This window comes from Dromaius novaehollandiae, chromosome 4 (assembly GCF_036370855.1).
Source record: "Dromaius novaehollandiae isolate bDroNov1 chromosome 4, bDroNov1.hap1, whole genome shotgun sequence".
Taxonomy (NCBI): Eukaryota; Metazoa; Chordata; class Aves; order Casuariiformes; family Dromaiidae; genus Dromaius; species Dromaius novaehollandiae.
Genome location: NC_088101.1, coordinates 39,577,362 through 39,586,913, shown reverse-complemented (window position 1 = coordinate 39,586,913; position 9,552 = coordinate 39,577,362).

Genomic DNA, 9,552 nt, shown 5'->3' with positions numbered 1-9,552 from the left:
TCTGAATCTAACAGCAGAACTAACTTCCAGATTAATGTTTATTCACAACTATGCAAAGCCACAGGAGCCTTGGAAGCATAAGCATTCTGTCAGAATCCTACTCAGAAGTTCGCACCACTAAAGTCAAATTTGGTAAAGCTTTCCTTTTTCAATCTGTTTTTATTTAACAATGTGAGCTCCTAACAACCACAAGTGCAAAAAAACAGCTGGGGTAGGTGCATCCTTTCTCTTACATCTTCACACAATAGCGGGGGACAAATTAAATTTCAGTACTACCTAATGGAATTTTTTCTTTAAAAAACATATCCCTGAGATGTGATTCCAGCATCATCTCTCTCATGAGCCAATGCACAAACTTGCAGAGCAGGAGAGTATAATCTGCACTGTGTGAAGACTGATGCAGTTTAAGTCTTCTCCCACAGATCACTGGTGATCTGCAAGAGTAATTCTGCATATTGACTTGTCACATACAGATGAGCCTAAACCAAATGAAACAGTTTTTCCTTAGATAATCTACCAAAAATATCCACCTTGTTTCCTATAGTTGTTCCTGAATTTCCCCCACTAAGATTAGACTCTACCATACAAAGTTTATATCCATATATATATATTACTCAAAGTTTGGGATATTTGTTCAGGTCTTAAGCCTGTACCTAAAAGAAACAGAGACAAAGATACAGGATATAGCTTAGCTAGTAGGAGTTTATCTTGTGGTTCTTAATGTTGTCATTTTAATCCTTATGAAAAGTGTTATATATTTCAGGGTCTGGAAAAGCCAACTGTAAAATCAATGCAAGTGATATTACTGCTAGCTGTGATTTTGCTAGTCCCTTAAATATATGTTTTCTCTGTGGAGTCTGGTATGCATGTAATAAGCACATACTACTTCAGCATTATGCAACAGAATACATGAATATAATATACAATACTAATGACAATAACGACTACTTACATAGGTATAAAAAAAATCTTTAACACCTTGTTCGCATTGTATAGTATTTCAAACAGTGGAAAGCAAAGATAACTTGATAACTTCCACACCTGTGCTGAGACTCTCATAAGCTCTCTTTTGAGAAATACAGGAGAAGCAGAATATAGATGGAACACAATCAGAATATAAAAGATGATACCCTGTGTAAGATGAAAAGTTCATAAAAAACTTCATAGAGTCACCAATGAAAGCCTAGAGGTACAGAAAGTGTGAGAAACAGTGCAAGCATAGTGTAGTATTTCCTCTGAAGTACTTACTAATATTAGCGGTTATGGGGCTTTCCTAAGTATAACATTTCCTCCAGATCATCGTGTTTAATAATGCCCAACAGCCGTTCCTTCCTAAAATTCTCTAAACTCTTAACAGATTTAAAGTTTTGGGAATTTAAAACATCCTTTGCCAATTGATGAATTCTAAAATTTAATTAAGTACTGCATTAAGAAAAGCTTAAAGTATTCAACTTGACAATTCCATAATTTCTGAGATACGAAAAATAGTTAGCAATCCTTCCCTAGTCACTTTTCTATGCTATTCACAATTTTACAGGTCTGTATCGCAAATTCTTAGGTTTCCTCTTTTCTAGGCAGAGCAGCCTTAGTCTGTTCATGTAAAAACTATTCCATACGTCCCTTCATCTAGTCCAGTTCTACTGTATGTGTTTCGGAGTTTAGTATAGTAAAGTATGGGGTTATTTCATCTCCTTTCCAGCTCATTTATAAATATGTTAAGTAGCAAAAACTGAAGTTTAAATGCATTAGAAGATTCTACTAGTTCCCTCTATCCACAGAGGAAGCTGACCATTTTTACCTCAGCATTGCTTCTGCTCTTTAAGGAACTGTTCATCAATTCAAGAGCTGTCCGCAAGGGCTCTTGTGAAAAGATTTTTGAAGAATCTCAGCACACCGTAACCAGCCTACCACTCTTACACACAGGCAATCATGCTCATTAACACATCTGAAAAACTCTAGAAAAAAAAATCTATTAGATTGGTGCGCTATATTTTTTCTTCAAAGGGGGAAAAAAAAAATCAAAATACCTTTCATAAACATGTTTATCCATGTTCATAATATATAATTATAATTCATTTTTTTTCTACTAATATTCCCAGGGCAGGGTCAAACCTTCTAGTTTGTCTTTCCCTAGAGATCTTTAAAAATGTACATCACTTCCATTTCTTAATTCTGAGACCACTGCAAGTAAGAGATTTCGCATTTTAGCTCAGTAACTTCATAACTGAGAGATACTTTAAAACTCTTGAGTGGATAGCTTTAGCCCTGGAGATCTGTAAATATTAATTTTAACTTTTTTTTGGGGGGGGGGGAGCATTACCTCTAAAATCTCTCAGTGACAGTTCAAAAGGAGTAGATCCTCAGACCCATCTCCTGTAAGCAAAAGTTCCAGTGTTGAGAACATACCTACACTGTCCTGTACCACAGAAGTGAATGTTAATGAGTCTAAATTTGGCTAGAATCACTGGAAAGAAAATAAGATCATGCTGCATCTTAGATTAATACAGACTACACTGCAGCATCACATTACTTACCACCTTGCAGTTTGTTCTCATAGATCCAACTGCCAGAGTATGCTCTTAGATATTTGGATCTTCTGTAGGATTTTGGGAGGAAGAGACAGTATTTGTCTGGGTATCTACAGATGGCACATTGCATCCCAGTGAGGCAAACAAAATGACAAGAAGAAAACTAACTTAGAAGAAACTAAACCGAGAGGTTCTTCCAACCCCAATGGGATCGAAACAATGATTGGCTCTTAGCCTGGGACTACATACATGGCGAGGACACTTGGTCCAAAGGACAAGACTAAAATCTAGTCTGAAATAGAAATCCCCAGGGACAATAAAGCGGAGATATAGGGGCCTCAGCACCTACTTCTTTTCTTACCATTCTTATTGTACCAAATGACTTGCCAACATAGACAAAGCCTTACACAATCAGAGAGGTATAGCTAGGTAGAACTAACATCAGATTTCTACACCATTGCCTCATTCGAGCCATTATACTGCTGAAGATTTCAGTTAAAATACATTCTATTTTGCACAGAACCAGGGATAAGGAGGAAGGAAGGTGTCACGTGCAAGCTAATCCTTGAATGACCAATATAAATAAAATTTATAAATCTGATAGTAGTTGCAGCCTTTCTCCCTCCTGAGACCAAATTTTAAGGACAGGTAGGAGACAGAGCTAGAACTTTGGCTGTGGCAAGAAGGCAAGGGTAATCTATGAAGCGTGTGTGATACTTCCTTCTTCCCCTAATCCTTTGCATAGCAAGTAGTGCTGAAGACTGCTGTGCCCTTGGAGCATAATTGTGTCAATACTCCTTTTGCATCACTACAGTTATACATTTGATACTACACAGAGTTCCACATAAACACTCAGCTGTCGCCTTTGCATAGACTCTGCCCTATGATCAAGATTCTTTGCTAGGAATTATTTTAAGGTACATCTGAATTTAATTTCAACATTGAAAACAGACTGTTCCACAAATTTCTGAATCATCGCCTTGAAAAACTGTATCTTTGTTCATGTTCCTATTTTTTCCCCATTACTGTTTATACTTTCTAATTCTGCCAATTAGATGTACTAAAAAAAGTTGTAATTTAAAATCCAATTGCTTTAATTCAATTACATCAACAGTCAAAAGATGTCTCAAAATTCTGGAGTCAGAGTTAACCAAGTTTAAGTATTTTTCAGATAAATTGGCAGTGAATTAATTAAATGTTCAACATTTTTATTTGCTTGTTCTGAACCCAGATAATCTTTTGTTCTTTTCAGTTGACTTGCCCTTTAGCGCTCACAAATTGAAAAACAGACATCAACGTCATTAATATTCTTTGTACCTCAACCGTACATTAACACGTTTTTCTCACTGGGAGTACAGAATTTCTACATAAATCTTAAGGAGGATTATAAATATAGTAGCACATAATATTTCTGCAAGAGTTTTATCAGCACAACAAGTGAATAAGGTGGACTGAACATGAATGACTTTTCTATTTTACTGTTACATGGCATCACTGACAATTTTTTTAAACTTTTTCCCCCTTGCTACATTTTATTATGGAAATAGGTAATTAGAGTCAGATCCACATCCCACTGTGGCATAAGCAAATTTTTCCACTAATATCAACAGGAACTGAATGGAGCCCTTCAAGAATAAGTTTGTATAAGAACAGTCTTTTTAAGGATTCTTCTAAATATTCTTCTGAACCATTCCTTATGTATTTATACTTAAATTCAGGGCTGAATCCGAAACCCTATTATCTTTTGTTAATTCGTATTTTAACTTCTGTGGCTTTTCTGAGTTGAATTACTTGGAACTTTCCTTCAAATTGGTACCTTTCACTAATTTTACAGCATTTAAAACATTAAACCTATCTTGCCATGCTACCTATAAATATGATACTCTGACCGCCATGCCAACTGTGAGCACTCAGGAACAGGAAAGCAAGAATGAGAGGAGGAGTTTACACTCTCCCTACTCCTCTCTGGTTAAGGAACGTATCCAACACTGCATTTCCAGAGCTGTTTGTGCTTCTCAGCCTCAAAGTGCTAAATCTCTTTTTTATTGTCCTCAGAAACAGAAACAAGTTCTCAACACTACAGCACTGTTCGACCTTCATAATGCTTCTCAGGAGCTGTTTTATGAATACATTACAACAGAGAGAAGCTCTTTTCTTCCCTTTCCTTTCCTCCCCTACCTCCAATGGGTCAGATGTTAAAAGGCAATTCTGAATAACTCTTCCTACTGTACAGCTAAGTTTTTTAGCAAAAGGAAAAGCATAAGTAGCTCACAAAATAAAATCTATAAGGCTGGTGTCTCACTGACTTGCTTTACCACTAAACAGTGACAAAGGCTCTCCCTGTAGAAGTTCCTGGACATTAAATTGACATCCAATACTCTTATATAAATATGCAGAGACCAGAAATAGAACAGTGAGCTGCAATGTCAGGAAAAAATATATAAATTACATATAGTGTGTGTGCCGAGTACACCATCACAACATAAACACTGGGTTAGCAGAAATAAAGACAGCAGTCTTCAAAAGTTTTCCCTAGAGATCAATAATTTGTGAGCACAAAGGATATTAGCGTTCAGTGGATGCCAAGTTTGAGATTTATCATTCTCCAATGGGCAAAACAGACAAGGTTAATTCTTGGGATCTGCTCCGCAACACAGGAACTCTGCGCTCCCTCTGCAATATACTGGCTTAACCAGCAGCGTTTATGAGCGTGTTTCTCGTTAGCATCTCAGCCAGAGTCCTTTAATCTCAGAGCTAAAGGAATTGCCTCTGCCTGCAATGCTAAGACATGTCTATTTCAATGCTCTAAATACTGAAGTTTACTGGTAAAATTACTCTGATATTTGTGAAGACAAACCCTCCTTGGAAGCGGTTGCCTCCATGTAGAAGCTGAAGGACGGAGTTAGTGAAGACATCTGCAAAAGAACTTAATCTGAACATCAAGCCTGAAGCCTCCCCCCCTCCACCAATAAGATTGCTAAGCACAGGGGCTATAGAGATGTGACAGCTGTTGTCCTTAAAATGCCATTCCTTATACCAACTTTTATAGTATTTACTATTTGACATCACAGTGCTGTACAACCCCTTACTGCTCATTAGAGACAGAAAGTGGAAGTTACACCACAGACAAGAAAGGATAGCTTTCATGATGACAAGAGGAGTCAGCATCTCAAGAACATATTTACAAGATTCATTTCATTGTGGTGTATGAGAATTAGTATTTCAAAATTAGTATTTCAGCATGTTCCTTGAGGACATGAGATGACAGAAAAATGAAAAACTCTCCTCCCCTTTCCCCTTCTCCCAAGAAAACAAAACAACAACAATAACAACAACAACCAGGATAGGCTAAATGCATGCAGGAAGCCTGTATCAGTCAGGAATTAAAACAACTCTCTTGAATCTCAGTCTAACACCTCAGTTGAAGCATCGTCCTTCCAAACTCAGTAAGTCCTGAATCGCAAGACAGCCTTCTGTTTATCAAGCAGAACAAACGCAAAACTCACTTTGTTGCTGGTGCCAGAAATAGCAGCTCCTGTCAGTCATTAACAGGAGGCGCAGATACTAAAGAATAGGAACATGGCAAAGAAATAACACCAGGTCACAAATTGGAATGCCCTCTGCAAATCCTGTTCAACTGATCAAGGGTGAAAAGGGTTAAAAGGAAAACTAATATTGTATAATGTCAGCACATTTTGTACTCTGAGTTCTTCCAGGATATTTGTGGCCATTAGACAGTTAAATTAAAAGTGCCTTTATAAGTATTTTTCACTGCTGATAGCATCCTTTTCTAGTGCTATTCAAATCCTTTAAGTTTCCACGGTTTGGCTAATCCTATTTCTTTTTAAATCGCATTAAGACCATTAAGACCCTCCATTTGTATTATGGGCACTGAAAAGAATGAACACACACCTTGCAAAGACAAGCAGAATGAGTCTCCTACACGAGGAGAGACAAGCTCATTAGAATCCATCAGAGCAACGTTTAACTTTGGTACACAGTGGTGAAAGACACGGTTAAAGGATTGGGTAGCCTCCAAAACACTTCCTAATACCATTACTGCAGCTCTTGGTTATACTAGGTTCCATCACCTGTCTAGGCAACAGATAATACCATTTTTCCAGTGTTTTGACATCAGGCATTTTAATAAGTGCTTTACCAGTAAGAACATAAAACCTATCACACGTTATTCTTGCTGATGACTAAAAATATTATAAAACACAGAATATTTGGTTTTATGGTGGATGTGCTAAGAGGCTTCAACTTCAGACATTTTTGCTTGCATTACCATAGTATCTAAATGCCATATACCATTGCAAGCTGAATAGCTCTAATTCATTATTTTTATACCTAACAGTTTGTGTGACCAGAAAACCACTAGAGTTTGAAAGTAGGTATGCTGCATTCCATATTTCAAGTTACATTTTTAAATTACATTCAATGAACTTGAAGGTATGTTCAATGACTTTATATAAGGGAGCTCACTGACAGCCCTGAAATCCTTTGCTCAGCTACAGGTCAGTACAAGTGTTTTCCATAGTGACATACCAAAATTTCTGAACCCTCATCCACATGCACTGCCTTCAGGACTTAATAGGTGCATCAGTCAGTGACCAGCTTGTTCTTGACAGTTCTGCTGGGGCTGAAAAGAAGGACTGGAATTAGAAATCCCATTTGGGATGATAAGCTTTTATAGTGAAGATATCTCTGCACTGAGAAGCGGTCTGGTATCACTAATCCACTTCACAGCAGCCACGAGTTAACATTCTCCACCTGCTAACACGGTAATTTATGGCCACTAATAGGATGAAATTTAATTGAGAAGTCTAATAATAAAAATAGCCACGCTCCTTTTCCAACCCTTAAACTGCCTAAATTACCCATAGTATCTTTTCAGATGCAGTCTCTACTTTTGATAGGGCAAGTGTGCATGTTATTACTAAAACACACAACTGAATGATATTAGTTCGTTCATATACGCAGCTCTTGAACGCCCTGAAGTTTGAAGTTTCACCTGCTGAAAAATGCTAGCCTTGTGTATACACAATTCATGTACATAGCCCAACATGCTATTAAATTTTCAAGTACTGTGGAAAACTAATTTTCCTAGAGATTGTTTTTCCCTCCCAGACCATAAAATTCTTGAGTGTAAATGTGTCCTAAGCATTTTCTGAGCTGTGTAATGGATAGGTTTCTCACAGCTCTATTCAAAGCAATGTAACTTTTGTAGTTTTCAAGATTATAAACCTCTCTCTTTTGAGCCACAAATCATCACAGAAAAGTTTAGTGTGATAGGCTGGAACAGACCTATGCTATTATCTCTTAAATCAGTAGCACTATTGCTTTCAATGTATAGTGCTATGCCTGCTAAGTTCAAATGATGATGACAAGATAAAGCAAGTCCTATCAATGGCGTGCTTTGTATCCCTCCAGAAGAAACACTGTTAATACTTCACTAACACAAAAATACAGTGCTTTTGGTATTAAAAAAATATTTTTTTGGTGCTTACGTTGCTTACAATTATTGCAGAGAAAGACGTATTAGTTAAGAAAACAGCATCTGAAGCCACACTTGAAGTCACAACAGTTGTGTTCCTTCAATTATAGAGATTGTGATCCTCAAAATTACAGACAGGAATGATATAATAAGAATTGTAACATGGATAGTAAAATGACCTTGTATTCTAGGTCTCCATGGCTCCAGCTCTTCTTAGAGTGAAATAAATATTATTAATACAAAGAAAAGTAAATCCTCAGAAGGCTTGGACTGGATCTTTTAAGCCAATTCCTGAACACTTAATTAAACAGAGAGTTAAGACATTCAGCACCTTGCAGAAGACATTCCATTTTTATCCCAAAAGGGACAAACATTTTATTTCTAAACCAAAGCTAAAAATTTATGGCATTGAAAATTCTAGGGTTATGCATACGTACTACAAACAAGCTTCTGAAGAAGAGACATACAGTTATATGTGGAATAAACTGAATTTAGACTAACTAAAATGAAGACTATACAGAAAAGACTGCCCCCAACTAGTAGATACAGTAGTGGTTGGGATTTGGGTAATACACAGAGCAATCAGTTCTCCAACTTACACACATGATCAATGGAACATAGATGAAATTGGAAATAGTTTATGGAACGATTACTTGCACCATCCTTTGAACTCAGCATGTCTGGAAAATGCTCACAATTTCAGGGTTCCTGGGAGAAACTATTGGTGAGATTTATACATACCACTCATAGAACAAATTTTGCTGGCCTGGACATCAATTGTTTAGGATTTATAGGATCGGACTTTTCTCCTGAGAAAACAGTGATGTGACTAAGTAGGCAAACAAACTAACGTGCTAATCAACGACCATATGTGCTGTTAATTTATAGTCTGATACCCAGTGTTGGGCTCTGACTGCATGTAACAGAACACCTATCTCCCTTCCAAATTCAGGTTGTATAGTCACATCTTATCTCTTCCCAACCTTTACTATTCTAATAGTTTCCTGAAAGGAGAGAAAGCCCTACCTTTTAAAAGAAAGTGAAGAGAGTGAGTTCTCTATTATATTAAGTATACAACATAGCATGTATTTCAGTTTTACTTCCTTGTTATTGACTTGCTGGTCTAGAGTGAAGTGTGACAAAATAAATTAAACAGTCAGAAGTAAGGCATTCCTTGCAAAGAAAAATCTCCACAGGAAGAAGACAGCGAGAGCTGGGCCAACAGTTGAGAAGAGGCAGGCAGTGTTACATGGCTGCCTTGAAAGAATCTAGGCACTAAAAATACATCCTGAGAAAAAGGAAGGAGGAAAGTGTGATCAGAACATGGGTCTTTGTCAGAGTGACCACTGAAGGCCGCAGGAATACAGCTGACTTTCTCCCTCATGCACAAGTAAAGGTTACTGGACTGACAGGAATTAGCTAAGAATTAAGAGAACGATTAAGGCATAAGTAAATAAAAGCATGCTAACAACAATCAGAAAAAGGGGTTAAATAATAAAGGCTGGTATACCCTTAGTGAATAAACAA